Source organism: Bombus affinis, chromosome 8, assembly GCF_024516045.1.
Source record: "Bombus affinis isolate iyBomAffi1 chromosome 8, iyBomAffi1.2, whole genome shotgun sequence".
Lineage (NCBI taxonomy): Eukaryota > Metazoa > Arthropoda > Insecta > Hymenoptera > Apidae > Bombus > Bombus affinis.
Window position 1 is genome coordinate 6185682 of NC_066351.1, and position 16432 is coordinate 6202113.

Consider the following 16432-nt stretch of genomic DNA (forward strand, 5'->3'; position numbering starts at 1 on the left):
GAGCTTACGAATTGCTCTGGCGTCGTTGCACAAAGTCGAAAGGAGTAGTCCAGGCTGAAACGCAATGCACTTTACGCTCTCCTATTCTCGCTAGTGCTACGCATCATTGTACGATGGGAAAGGAAAGGTTATTTCCGTGTTTGTAACGTTGTCTTACGATAGACGTGGTTATTGTCGGCATTAATCTTTCGAGAAATAAGAGAAATGATTAACTATTGAGTTTCGTATGTGGAATGAAGAAGTTAGGAAGAGGCAACAATCGTAATAAAGCATTTTGTTAATCATTTAGATGTTTACTGTTCTTTGAATCATACGAGATACACGATAGTTGAATCATCCACGTATTTTTGTTTTTTGCGTCGCATGTGATGCATGGGATTTATCGCGTTATATCTAAAGCTGACTAAAATTCAAGCCAACAAATATAATGCAAACATGGTAATACATAGAATAGACAATAGAGGGAGATAGATAGTTTGATCGACAGGTATATCATTTTGTAAGAAATACGAGCGAACGTTAATTAGAACTACACATAAGTGTAAAGAATACTGAAGAAAAAACAGATAAAATTCGAGATGTCACAACATGAATATATAAAAGTAGAAATGAATGAACCAAGAGACTGATTCGTTAAACAGGAAAATCCTTTAAAGGGATAAAATCGTCGTGAACTCTTGGAACAGGTAGCTGTCTTAAAATAAATCTTCGCAAAAATTGCGACGAAGTCAGTATAGAATTGTTCAAAGCTTCTGGAGATCGCGCATCGTAAAGTAAAAGGGGAAAGAACGATTGGAAGGGAAAAGATCCTCGGGCAAAGTCGAGGATCTGTTTCCTCTGAAAAAGAATCGGATGCTTCGGTAGGCAACGACCAATGAAATTCAGCTGCTTCGTGAAATTTGGGGGAAAAGATCGGACGAAAGCGTCGAAGAAAATCGAGAAACTTTAGCAACGTTGGCGACGCGATGTTTAGAAAGTTCTATAGTTTTATTTTTCAGAAACAGTTCGTTTCTTTTGTAAATCTAAAAAAATGCCAAGAAATATCTTTATTTTTAGCTCTCTACCGTTACGAAAACTGTTTACAATAAGCTTGTTTAACGCTGAAATAGGACTTCCTCTTGCTCTGTCTACACGTACAAAACATTCAGAATGTGTTACGTCATGTACAACCCATTAATCAACGCGAATGCACGCTCTAATTATTGCCCTTATATTAACCAGCTTCTTCTATCAATCGCTTTTTCCGAAGCCTGGTGACGTACGAGAAAAACCCATAGCTCGAACAACAAAAGGTGAATAATCGCCGAAGGGAAAAAGGACATCATATTGAGACCACTCAACCATTGTTCTCGAAACAAGCCAGAATTCATCACGCGTACTTATCTTCCTATCAGTCTGTATTCCGATCGCAAAAAAGTGACAGTCAAGAGGAAGATTACATTTTACAGCCATTCTTATCGATAATAGTCTGATCGATATACTATATTAAATCAAAACGAAAAAAATACATTGCCAAAACAATCACAGGATCGTTTTCCGCGTTACTGTAATTTTTATATTGAATATTATGTTTTAATATTTTGTATTTGTTATATTTTTGATGCTTGTCTTAAAGACAATTTTCATTAGATTACCATGTATGTAATATCTTAATCTATCACCGTATATTTTATTAACGATTGTCTCAATTTTTATTTGTAGTATTAGCATTATGCGAATATCATATCAATCTGACTTCAATTGCATTAGGAATTTAGAAACGATATATTATTTAAGCACTCACGAAAATAAATAATAATTTCAAAATAGATATTTCACGTATCTTTTTATTTTTCGTCCAAATTTTGAAAATTTTCCACATTTTCTCCTTTTACGAACACGCATATATCGCTGAAGGTTGTTTATTCGGGAAATGATCCTCATGATCCGAAATTCGATTCCGTGGCATCCGCCATCTTCGAGGGCCTTGGTTTGGTGCCATGGATAAACCAAAAGTTGGGTGCACCAGATCCAGAAATTTCTGATGCTTCGCCCGCAATGTTTCCGGGCCAAACCGATTCGGTGGCGATTCAATTCTGCGGAAAGAAAGTTCGAATGGCACGGTCGCCGCATCGCTTGTGTCGTTGGTTAGATGGCATCGTAGAGAGAGACAGAGAGAGGGGGGAGAGAGATAGAACGAGAAAGACAGATGAGCAGGAAGAGAGGGTTGACGACAGGAGAACTCCGTGGAGGGGTCGAAGTTTCGCGAGAGTAGAAAGTTCAATGATCGTGGCTCGAGAACTACCGTAAGATCGTCAAGAGCTTGGGCCTATTCCCTACAATTTGATTCCGGAAGAGACACTTCTCTCCGTTGAGTACTCTGGTGTCGGGGTGATTGCACCGCAACGCCCCGAGAATCTGACGTCGATGCCTGGCGACTATTTAATGTTGAAAATTGATCGGATATGCTAGAAGCCGAATAGAGATCTCTGAAGGAGCAGATCGCTTCCTTCTTGCGCCCAGTCCGATAATATTCGGCCTCCATCTCAGGATATCGCGCGAAAAATCTACAGTAATTCGATTTCATCGTAGCCGGCGATTTTATTGTAAGATTTAATTAAATTTGCTCTAACTCTAACGATCTTGTGTCCTTGATGGATGCTGCTAACGATCGCTCGATCTTAATTAGAATCTTGGGCAAACGCGTTACGCTCTTCGTCTTTACACGATTTATCCATATCGCGTATATTTTATAGTAATTCCGACAAACTCAAACATTCGTTCGAATGCCTTCAGTACTTAACAGTAATTAATCTGTACGAGTAACCTGATAACATTTTACCCTTGATGGGATTTCATCATGCTCGAAAATTGAAAGAACGGGAAATGATGGAGGAAAGAGATAAACACAAAGGCGGAATTAATCAGGATCCTTATTCGAAGGGGAGCTTGAAAGTATTCCATGATAGTTTCCAAAGTCACGATAAACAGTGATGTCGCCATGCGCGCGGAAAATTTCAGAGGAAAATTGTGTTGCAACAAAGTCCACGATCTGGTAACAGGCTGACCCGGAGGATACTCCAGTAACTCCTGTAGAGTTTCGGCGGATCGAAGAAGTTCGGAGGTCCTTTGGAAGTTGCCCCCAGTCCTGAGAATACGACCACTTGCTGCTCCACTCTGGCTTTTCTGGCTGAGAACTTTTGCTTTCCTGCCAACGGCATTACCTTATCTTCTATCCACTGTCCTCCATTTATCTCTCTTTCTTTGGTCGCTAACTCGCTGGACCCCAATCTTAATTAGGCAATTAACACGCCGGAAACAGCAGACTCGTGCATGTTGTTCGAAAAAATTTGATAAGGAGACAAGATAAAAGATAATTAATCGCAATGGGTATAACTGATCGACAACTCAATTTTGAAAGCGATTTGTATTTATATATATAGTTTATCCCTTCCGGAAAAAATGAAACAGGACCGTAGTATCGAGATCGGTGTTACGTTACGATAATGGTCAATTTCCTCTAATTTGCCCGTGGTGTTGTGTTTGATTAGAAAATTCCTGTAGTCGATTAACTGGCTCGTCTGTAGCAGCCTCATTAATAGTTAAAGCGATTGGACCTCAGGCGCAGACATCAAACGGAGCTTGAATTCTGCTTCCTTGTAACAGATTCGTTGAGCGGTTCGCGTACTTGCTGATGAACTTCGACCGAAATCCTTGATTTTGAAGTACATGTATACATATATACATACACCTTAAATCAACTAGTCGAGCTAACTGTCTACCGCAGAGTATCTTTGATCTCGAAAAGGTGAACGTAAGATTTGATATCTTCGTCGACATATATATATATATATATATATATATATATAGAAACTGTAGATGAACAAAACAAAAAAAGAGAAAATCTTGAGTCTACAATAAAATTATATATCAAAGGAAGAAAATAACGTCAGATTTATTACAATTAGACTTTTTCGTCACAGTAGTATTTCTGGTCTCAGCGTCGTTAATTTAATCACGAGCTACTCGTTTTCTCTTGCTATTTATGTTAAACTTCCAGCGATATTTTTAGAAAACGATATGTGTTAACGAACACGAAACACGATATTCTGGCATATTCTGGGATCTTCTAACGCATTTCATAAAAGTTTGATTAATATGTATTTCTTCTATTAATTAGAGATTGTACGTGTCTCAAATTTAAATTATTCAAGCTCTCTATTTCATTCGCTCTCTATTCTTCAATAGAAAAGAAATGTAAGAATAGAAAATTTGAAAAAAAGGGAATAATAATTCGCGAGATCGTGAACAACACTCAAAAGAATATATCGTTAGAATGGGCGAGACAAGAATCTTCGTGAGTCATCGAGAAATCGATCGTTGGTTCATTACCATACGAGAAAGTCTCGCATCTTCAGCGGCCTTTCGTAATTTCACTGGAAACTTTTCAACGGTATCCGCACTAAATACATTTAGAGAAAGCTCAATCACGCTAATTGAGGACTTCTTTCTCTTCTTTGGATGTCCTACACTCTCAAAACTGGCCAGAGATCCTCTGCCTGTTAAGTGTCAAATTGTTAGCGTTGATTGGCGAGGATGAGACTCGGAAAAGCTGTCAAAGCGACAGGAGCGAGTGAAAATTAAAACTTCGTTAGAGAATGTCGATTAAGTACAGGATACCGGGGGAGCTGACATTACGAAACAGAACAGAGTACCTTTATGTTAACGAGGGATAATTAAAGCTGCGATCGAATAAACGACCCGACATGATTAATCGTTCTAATTAAGACAATGATAAATCGATCTTAATGGCATTTTCTTAGCGTACGACCCTTCTCTTTTCGTGTTTATAGACGTTGTGCGTTTATTGTTAAAACCGCTACCCGATAAAAACGTCTCCTGATGCACAAAACGATGTTTAATATCGTAATAATCTATTTTTACATTTCGCGTTATCATCTTCTTAAATCCACTTTAATCGTGGATTTAGTATGAATTACTATTTTTTTCGATTTTCCTCATCTTTGCTAATATTCATACTTTTCTACAATAATCTCGTTTATCGTGGGAATTTCAACTTAACTCTACCATTCTTATAGGTTTCGAAAGTTGGAGAACTTCCGGGGCCATCGAAAGTTCCAAGGCTGAAAGAACTTGCAGACTTTCAAGGTTTCAAAGGGTGCTCGTCTCGTTTGAAATTTCTCATTGAGTAAGTACGAAATACTTATATGTACGGTGCTTTAAAAATATTTAATATCCTATAAACTTCACTGTCACGGTTTTCTAGTTCTACGTCAAATGAGATTTTAATACTAGCTTAGTCACAATTATCCAAGAAAATTTATCAATACTAATAATCCATAACTTCTAACTTGTGCAATCTTATCAGTAATATTAGTTCGATTTCGTTGACAGGACCATAAATGTTCATAGTTTACCGATCGATTTTCACAAGCCAAATTTGATCTTATATATATATATATATATATATATATATATATATAAGTATTTGAATGTACAATTATATATAAATATATATATATTCAAGCTCGCACGTTCGAATACTTTTTCTGCCTGATTAACTTTCCAAAAATAACGATATGAGGGAGATATTAAGAAAGAAAAAGAAAATTGTTGTCGGATATCCCATAAATGTATCTCACTGATTTTTCCGAATTGTAACAAATGATTCTATAATTACGTTTCGTGTTCAACCTTCCAAGCGTGATGTAGCAACGGTTACCTTGGCCAGTGCAATATTGCACAAAGCCATTTCATCATATTTAATATAAAATCTGAAACAATCCTTCAAAAACTTCATTTCATTCATAAAACAAAACATACAGTCTATAATATTTAAATTGAACGTCGGAATAAATGGAATTTCAGGGAGGAAAATAGAACTTTACGAGTCCACTTTACACGCACATTGTGTTTAATAATCGTTTCGTGAAAAAAAGAATTATCTCTTACAATCGAACGAAACTTCCTATCGCAGGAGAATTGTGTGTGACGTAATCGACGTAATAGGATTTCTGAAACTATTTTGAAACTGTAAAATACGCGGTCCATGGAAAATCGGCTTTTACACGCGAATTAAACCGCAGATTCTATTAGGGCACGCAGAATTTTGCTGTGGATTTGTCGAAGTTCCTCCACCAGTCCGTTTTACTACCAAGCTGGCGCTCGCCCGGGAGCGACGTACAGACTTGCTTGTTTTAACTGCTCTTTCACTTCGGCGACGACTATCGAGAAAAAGCAAAACGTTTTAACAGTCTGAAGACACTCGACTTTCTGTCGATACGAGTCGTTTAACCGACGAAAAGTGGTTACAGTGAAATGTCAATTTTGCATAGCCGCCAAGTGTGTGCTTTGCGAAGTGATAAATCATGTATAAAAGTTACGAAAATTAAGGAGCACATTCAAGCAATGAAACGAACAACAGAGCTTAGTACAGTGGCTCACGAAAGTATTTGACCATTTGCAAAAACTTTTTAGTGCAACATACTGTACAAAATATGTGGCGGCACTCGACAAGCCAAATACCACCACTCGACACTAACTAGTGTCGGACGACGGCAGCGCAGAACCACCCCACAACCGAAGTTCACTATTTATTGTAAATAACAAACATATGTAATACTCAAGTACTGGCAACAGTAAACGAAAAAAAAAAAAAACGACGGCAGCGCAGTGGTTCGCGCCTTAGGTTACGAACGTTCGGAAACCGGGTTCGAATCGCGGCGACCGGAGTCCGGTTTTTTTTCTACGTAACTAAATTAGGAGGAAAATACAACTACACGGCAACTACAACTATCACGGATATATATAGCCCCCCTCAAATATATATTATGAAATTTCATAAAAATTAATTTTCATAATTTGAACAGATATGAAGCCCCTGTCGTGAAATAGAGTTTGTTTGAAAAGGTTAGTGGGTAAATTACTTTATTATCCGTGTTAATTGGATCTAACGGAAACGTGGAATCGAACTTGTTGTTGCAGGTAGAAAATGAAGTAAGGTAATGGGAGGTCATTAGAAATGAGATGAATGTGTTTGAAACTCGTGAGAGATTGAGTGTCATTGTTCAAAGACATACTGATGCGAAAAAAGGTTATAGAAAGAAATATAATGAGTTTGTAGAACAAAATTTCAATTAATTGTGCTTTAATAAAAGTTATAAAATTCTGGTATTAGAAGAACCTAGGTAGAGCTGCGGAGTCTGAAACTGAAAATGCACCTTAAAACTACTGGCACCTACATTATCTCAGCAGTAGTTTTTTAAATTAACGTAGAACGATGATTTTTTGTTAAATCTAATCAATTGTATAAAAAATTACATTCAAGCCCAAAACTTTCAATTTTTTGATTTCATATTTTGTATATTATTGTGATCCGAGTCTGTTTCTGAATTGTGGCAAATCGCTCTTAATCTTCTATTTTGAGGCGACATTCTGAGGTTGAAGATTCTAGAAAATTATAAAGATACGGTTCGGTATGTTAAAAACAGCATCTAATAATGGTATATTTATTTTAACGAAAAGCAACAATTGATATCTGACACTGGCGTATTAAAAACAAAGGCTATATATTCTTTCTGTATATTGTTAACACTGTTATAAAATGTTGCGAGGACAAGAAAAGTGTGAGATAAGACAAATGAAAAAGATCATTTAGTTCAAACGATGAGCGAATGAGTAGTAGAGTGAGCCACTGTAATCCCACTATAACTTGAAATGTAAGATGACATCCACCCACTATATAAGGGCAGTCCGAGTTCCGGCATATCCACAGCGTCGTCTCAGCTCGAGAAGTGACTAGGCAAATCAGCACAGAGAAACACTGACATTCGAAATTTTTGACGAGACTTTCGGAAGATGGAGATCTTGCAACGTACGAACGATCTGTTCCGAGAAAAGATTCGTGTCAGGGTGGTGCGAATCGAGATGCTTACTACCATTTGGATTCGCATAGAAGGATGGTCCAAAATAACCGAGACGCTCAATTGGAAGATGCTCGTGCAGCCTATGGCGTACTGGCCGAAGGCCAAAAATTTGAGACCAGGCATGCTGGTCGCCGTACTAGCAAATTTTGAGGATGCTAGCTTTTGGGACAGAGCTATTCTTTTGCAACAAAAGTTTGATTCGGTTGTTGCCACGGAAATTTGCGAGGATGGCACCATGGGCCAGGAAAATCCACTTGTCAGACGTGCGCGACCAAGCGAACCAAGCGCTGAGACACTTTGTGGCCCAACTTTCTATGTTGAGACGGTCAGGATGTCTGGTGAACATCGACCCTTCCCCAGAAGAAGCAATGACCGCAAGGTTACTGTTGCACCCGGAGCCGGGAGAATCCCCAAGAGATATGGGAGCACACTGATTGGAGCTGGGTTACCTCGATCCTGAATAATCGCTACTCTTGCGAGATTTTTTTTTTGTTTATTATATGTATTGTTTTATGTATATATTTGTATTTTTGTATATACATTAGTATCATTACTGGATAAAAACTAATACAAATTTCCTTGCCATTCATACGACAAGTCTTACAATATTAAATTTCAGATATCTTTTAAACTAATCAATTTTCGAATCAAGTACCTGTATACTCTTCTGTAGGGAATAAAAAACTGCATCGACTGGCGTCTAAGAAATGTATCGTATTACTTAAAAAAACAAAGATCACCCTGAAGTCTTCGAGGTGCATCTACCTAGATAAGATCTGCGATCATCGCCAGATATCCCTTTCGAAATAGGACAAGTTCTACTTGAAACTCTTTTTTCGAATAAAGTACAGTTTAGATTTTGATATGGAGACAAGATCATCATTACATTAATTAATTAATTTACGAATTAAGTAATGAATACTAAGTTATGAATCTGAAAGTCTATATAAAAGTTACAAGATATTTATTGCATATACTTTGCAAAATCACTGAAATATTTCGACATTCAATTGTTTAATATATCAGTAAGCCACAATATTTAGTGAGATCGTTTTTGACGTTAATTATATGTTCATGATCATTATTCTATAATAATCTTTTACTACGTGTATATTTGCAAGGAATGTTTTATATCTTCTATATAAATTTTCAGATTGGTTTCAAATTTCAATAATGTAATTGAATATAATCGCAGGCGTACCTCATCACAGTACCAATGAAATTGCGGAATGTTTCGTATAACGCACATAATATAATCATAAAAATTGTCTGTGATGAGTATTCGAATATTTCCGTGAATTACTGTCGTAGTTCTTCCTATAGGAGGGACGATATTCGATGCGGAATTAAACGTGGGAGATAAAAAGGTTCGTTTTTCTACAACTGGGAGTTCGTTATTATGTAATTTGTTGCAAACGACTGCCTCATGAATTTGCAGCTTTACTAAATTACAACGAGATAATTGCTTCTTTTTGTCCAGGAAACTTTCGAAAAATATTTTGCAATTAGAGTTGAAAACGAAGCAATTATGCAAAAGGTTACAGACTGAAATGAATGACATTTAATAACACTAGTTGGAAACTTGTTTGATGAACATTTCCGTTTGCTTGACGGAACACGAAAATAAGGTGCAGCAATGTACGTGATTTTCACGATATTGTGCATGGGTGTATTCAACGGATACAATCGAGTGTTTTGATCGAGAATATGATCTATGCCGTTGGAAAATATTCCGAATATCTTTCATTTCAAGAATTTATGGTCGATACGTGGCCATCTATGTATGTACGCGTATGAAACCTCAATAAGTAAATTCACTTTATTGCCTTATTTGCATCTATCAAAAGGGAAACATATTTCAACATGACTTTCACAAGCAAGATAATAACCATGTTAATGATTATAATATTAGATTGATCGGAATATTGCTTGTATGCTTACAACCTCATTTGAAAATTTTTACATATCACAGGTAGTTGAAATGTACTTTATTTGCTCAAAATTTTTTACAGTCTGCTCGTTTTATACAAAGTTAATAAATTCTACTTCTAATTAATAATTCATCATCAATTTGTACAAATTTTGGTGAAATTTAAATAACGTTATCACAAATCGACTAAAGCGTACAAATTATTATGAACGTTAAAGCGTATATATATATATCTTAATTGTCAAAATATGAATTATTGAAAGGAAATTGTGAAAAGAAGAAAATATTGCTAGAGAAATTTTCTTATTGAAAATTAGATCAATAAATTGTTCTATAATAAATGATATCTTAGCTCATTGTATTATATGCTACAGATGATTTAAGAAGAGCTTCATTCGGATAGATTGGTACCTTATTTATATCTTTGTAGAACTTTTTGATAGGAACAATGTTCGATATTCTGGATTTAATTGTTTGAATGTTTTATCAATGAAAAGAAAGAATTCTGCAGTGACGAAGTAAATTAATTGCCATATAGAAAGTTGCCACATAGCGATGTTATATTGAAGCTTAATTGATTTCTTAAAAAAAAAAGAACTCGATGAAATAACAGAACCTTCTATTAATCCAATTATTATTACATTCTATACAAATTTCTTCTATTTTTAAGTTATCCTATAGATGTTCAGTATAGATATAGATATTCAGTATATGAATATGTCTTCAGAATGCTGTTTAGTTTAAAAACAAATTCTTAATGCACATCATGATCGTTATGAAGTTTATAAAATTTGTTCGTATAATCCCTAAATGGAAACCATAATGAGTTAATACGTTCATACAAAATACATAAGCTTTTACCAAACATAATAAAAAAACAAAAGTTTTCTGTATAATCCCCAAATGAAAACTGTAACGGGTTAATACGATCACACAGACTGCGTAAGCGTTTGACCAATCGGAAAAAAATATTGTCATTCAACGTCTCCGACAAGGAAAAGACAAATATGTATTCTCCGCGAAAAAGTTCAAGAACTACCGAAGAAAAAGCTCTCTCTTTTAGTGCCACGTTTGCAAGAAATCCCTGTAGGCGTGTGTCAACGTTACAAGCAGAAGTAACACGTCGACACATCGGGAATCGCCTCAGTTGAAAGAAACGCCGCAGTATGTACAACTTTGGCAGTTGACGGAAAGGTTTGTCGCATCTCCGGACAGAAGAGACACGCTGAGAGCATTCTATTGCGCGAATCCAGTGTCCCAAGCTCTGCTCTCTCCGGTGGATACCGTCTAGGTTATCGCGCTTCATAAATCTTGGCGAGGCGTGGAACCGATGCGAGGCCGGAGTACCAGAGACTGCATCGCGCAAACTGCGACGCGCGGAATGGCCTGTAAGTTCAGCCGACTCTCCCGACGAACTATCGCCTGGTGACGCGAATAACTTCCTGGATAGGAGAACGCCCCCGCGCGCGCGGTCGACGACTTATCTACGACTGTAAATCCGCTTCGTTACGGCCATATCGGGTGGTGCGCGGTCGAAGAGATTGCATAAATATCAAGAGGAAAATAGGAAGTCTAGAAGAAGGATGTGTTCGCTGTCAACTGTATAGGTAGGCTCCACGTAATTTGCAGGTACCGGATATATGCGGCTGAGATGTATTATCGGTAACGAGGAGAACGAATCTTTCGTTCACATATATCCATCACGCGACACGGTTCGATCGCGAAATACACGGTAGAAGCTAAGCAGAATCTATACTGTTAAAAGTCATTTAAAAACAAAAGCATGTTCCTTTCTTATAATATATGGAGATTGTAGGGACATCTAGTATGTTATGGATAATATGCCATGAACTTGTTTACAAGAGTGAAAAAAGCATTTTCCGCGCACATTAATGATTTATTAAATATAAAATCATTTTAAAATTAATAGTAAAATCTTTTCTATTTTTTTAATATGAAAATTCTATACTAGAAAAAATACGAATAATATATATGGTAATGAATAATAAATTATTTCTTCATTTTTGAAATTTCCTGAGCGTTCTTGTGCTAAATTGTATTATGTTCTATATTTATGTTTCTTTTATATTTACATTTTACGTGTGTATCTAATTATGTTGGAAACCAAGTAAAAAATTTTACTCCGCATTTTGGGCTTAATACTCCACGGTGCAACGATCCTCCACGTTAAAATTCCATCCGGATGCAGATGGCGAATATAATCGTACGAGAGAAGAAATAAGGCTAGGCTTTTTTTTATTTCTCCATACAGGGGATGCGTATGTATTCGGTGGAGGCTGCGAGCTGTGAGTTGTAAAAAAACTCGGATGTCGAGTATCATCGATAACGAGATCCACGATGCGCGTGGTTTTCAACATACGCGCTTGTTGCCCCGCAAATATTATGACGATCTCAAGTTTGATTCTTCGAAGGTGTTTGATGATACAGTGAATCAAATGGTTAAGATCATTGCGTGGTGAGATCATAAGATAGGAAAATAAGATAAGGTAATTTTAAACGAAAGGTCATAACTAATAATATAGGTCTAGTTTCGAGGTTTAAAAAAGAATGATCCAATATGTGGTTAACGTAGGATTTTTATAAGCCATGTCGTTGCTACCCGACTTTAAATCTGTTCCATTCTCAGTTCCAATTAACTTCTATCCCGCACACATAGTTTCTACAGGATATAAACTTTTACTCACACATTCTTCCTTTCTTTCTATTTTACAATCTCTTTTACTCAATCCAGATAAACTTCCACATTGTCAAGATATATCCGTTCGCCCAGAAACCTTTGGTATCTATAAATTCTTCTTTCACATTTCGATTTATAATCTCAACTAGTCGATGCTTCCTCACATCTCTAAATCTCGGAATTCAGTTTCTAGAGACAAACATTGCACCAAATTTTTATTTCCATAGCGCCGTAAATAACATCTGCGGAAAATGAAATTCGCCAATTGATGTTCAAAATTTTTTGTAATGTATAAAGCCGATTTGCGTATAAATATATTTTTAGTTATCACGATGAAACATAAAATGCAAACTGCATTAAACCAATGCGCTTTACGATTGCTATAGCGTTCTGTTAAAAACGTAAATTCTCGCTTAGAAGCATATAGGCTTTTCATGTTTTCGTGGCGGCACAACATTTATAACTTCTATAAATTGCAGCGTGGGTAATCGTGCGAAGCGGAAGTTGACCAGCTGTTTCACACAGCGATAAAAATTTTACCCTGGTTAAGATCGGTGCCGGCCACAAGAACGGTTTCTACAATGAAATCTCAAAGCGAACGTTTAATTCCGTCTCGTGGAAAATCAATCCGCCCTCTGATCTTCGACGTGGTGTTTGATTCTATATTTTTAAGCCCAGAATTTAATCTCCACATTTAGTACATTTTTTACTTCTTAGTACATTTTAGTTTCGATTAAATATTCTGCAAATTTATATACCACGTTCAATTAGCAACTCTAATCGGATTTATCGGTGAAAACGAATAGAGAAAGGACCATTTAAAACGTTCAATACCTTTCACTTTTTTAATCAAATTAAGAGACGTGAGCGCACTGTATTATCGAAATTTATTAATTCCTAAGATAATAAATATGTAAATGATGTTAATAATTGATGGTGTTTCTCATCTTAGCTCGATTGTAACTCGTGTCCTTTCTGACATGATCTCTATGTACCATACTTTTTATACTTATTCTTTTAGACTTTTTCGTCTTCTCGGTGTAATAAAAAATAGGTACTTTGAGCAGGTACCACACATTCTACACATTATATAAATATATAATATATAAATGGTATTAGGTCATCCCATAAGTTCGTTCCGTTTTTCGAGCGGTTATATATGTTAAGATTGTTTACATACCTTTCAGTTTCATGAAAAAATGTAATCCCACTCTCGTTGTACAACTTCTTCCCATTTTTCAAGTGCATTGGTCCCTTATCGCCGTATGTTTATAAATCGACACATGAAATGTACACACAAAAGTCGGCACGAACTTATGGGATGACCTAATATTATTGAGTCGGCAACTGAGTGATAATTAGATGGTAATGACAGAATCCACAATCACTTAGTTGCCAACCCAATATATAATCGTTAAGAATTGTGGATCTTAGTCGCTGAAATAAGTGTACAGGAATACTTAGATTACACTTAGAATTGATATCAAAATAGTTTCAGATTTATTTGATATGTGGCTTACAAGATATTCGTCGATACATATTTGCACGCGTCTCAGCACTCTTTTTGTCTCGCCATCTTCTTTATAACACTACCAATGGAACAGTTACATTCTTCTGTTTTACGAGACGCTGTGCACGCACATTTTCCCACACACTCATATTCATATATGTGTGTCACTATTACGCGGCTAATCTAGTGTAGCACACAAAATTACACATATCTCAATAATAATTATATATTATATAAATACATAATATTGTTAAGTTATGAAAGTGACGTTCTGGATGTGGTTCTGATTCGATAGACTGCGGCTATTTCATCTTACCCTCCTCGTGACTCAAAGGTAGAAATATCAAGCTCTAAACTTTTACGATAAATCGTAACGATTAAAACGGAAATTTTATTGCTCACATATGTTACCGTACTAAACGTATCAAACTCGACAGTTGACGCTGCGCTAGCAGCTAGCTCTCGATCAATAGGTCCATAAGTCCTTGCCTGATAGATCTAACTGTATGGATTAGTTTAGCGTTATCTAAAGCCGTTTCTATGGCACACAACATAAACAATCCATGATCGATCGTCATAGAAACGCATCTAATTCAATTCCTACAACATGCCACGTAGATCAAAATAAACATGTATATATAGAAACGTAAGTAAATAGTTCACGTACAGTGCAAATCCTTTATCCTAACATCGAGTACACGTGCATTTATCTGAACTACAATCTCCAAATAGACATATTAAGATAATTACTAACTAGCTTAAGAACAAAGGTACCTACCGTTCTTCTTTCTTTCAAACCGTCCATTGCTCAAACGCTTCCGCAGCCAATAAATTGGCAATCTCGAAGAGCAGGGAACAAGAAGCGGACTAGATTTCTTTGTAGCTAGACGTGCTTTCCTTTGCAATGCAATGGGGATCTTCACTCGGGCGTATCTTTTATCTCGGAGAAATTTTCCGTCTTAAGGAACTTAACTAAAAAATACTGAATCTTATAAAAAGAGAAGATTCGCCGGTTCAAAGGGCCAGTGGATTTACAAAGGAATTCTTGACCTCGAACAATAAGTCCTTTCATGTCCTGTGACGTTTCTTATACTAGTTTTTCTTCGATTTCTATTGTAGAGTGAAGTCCGGTTATTTGAGTCAAGCTAATTGTAAGTAATTTGCCTTGATTCCCAACAATTGTTAAGCCATCTACGTTTGAGCCTCTCAACTGACCAGTGGCGTAAATTCAGTGAAGTAGGACGTAATTGACTTGTCAAATAATATAAAGGACTTATTTGAAAACAGACTGCATGTTCAGCTTTGTATTAGTGACGTTGTAAGCAGTGAAATACGTTGTATTAATTGACAGATCGTCGGCCACAGTTTTCTACGAGAATGTAACTTTTATCTATTAAAATAAAGGAATATGTTCAGCTATTATTAGCATGTAATGTTAATGTTTTCAGCTGTAATTTTCATAACTTAGTATCTTATATACTTTTTATTTTCTTTGTTTCTTTTATATGGAGAAATCTTCATGGACACTCCACCGCTCTTCTGGGGGAAGCAACGGGCTAGTGTCGGCCTCTTACCGATTAAAACACCACGGTGGCCGTACCTAGCGCGTTGCGGAAAGACCCTGGAACCGCTATAGCATACCTACGAGCTCCTCTACGGTACCTTATATACCTACTGTACGATTATCCAAATCGAAATCATCCGTTTTTGACGCTTTCTCTTGCTGCACAACTAAAGTATACGATATTTCTTCATTCTTCCGTTAATACATTAAAAGTTAATAAGTGTAATTAACAGTGTGTAATAGTGTAAATGTAATTAATACTATACAACAAGTTTGATTATTTTGAGCAAAGCTCAATACTGAAGTTAAGATGTTGAAGTTTAGATAACGCAAAGAACCTTACCTTACAGCCTTATTAGAAATATTACAATGTAGCGCAGTTCGTTCATCAGGACGATTTCAATACAATTTAGTGCTGAGAAACGCAAATGAAACGCTTCGCGTATGAAGCTGTTAACGGAGCGATAATTTCGCGACCAGAACGCAGAATTTCCACGCGCAAGATCCAACATTGTTCGTGGATCAGAGGCATGCTGAACGTAAATATACGGCCAGACCACGAAGATTAACCGCGTTCGGACGATTTCCGCACACGTGCCACTCCCCGCTTGACTGAGTTTAACGCGCGCTTTAGCTTATTCACTGCGACTATATCACTTGCGCCGCTAAAGCCAAGCCTGGACATACGTGACATTTAGGTGTAATGAAAACAAATATGCGCATCCATTTTGGCGCATTTCCATCGCGCAAGGTCTTGTCACGCTTCTTTTTAAGGAAACAAACAACGTTGAACCACCGTATTAAA

General features: G+C 36.6%; 1 protein-coding gene across 1 annotated transcript in view; it reads left to right on the plus strand.

The window, feature by feature from the left end:
- LOC126919632 (glutamate receptor ionotropic, kainate 2-like) overlaps positions 1-16432 on the plus strand; it is a 148761-nt gene that overhangs the window by 27486 nt on the left and 104843 nt on the right. The window contains exon 2 of the mRNA XM_050729108.1: positions 5079-5188. The gene's annotated coding sequence lies outside the window, so the exon portion shown is untranslated. The remainder of the gene's footprint in view (positions 1-5078; positions 5189-16432) is intronic.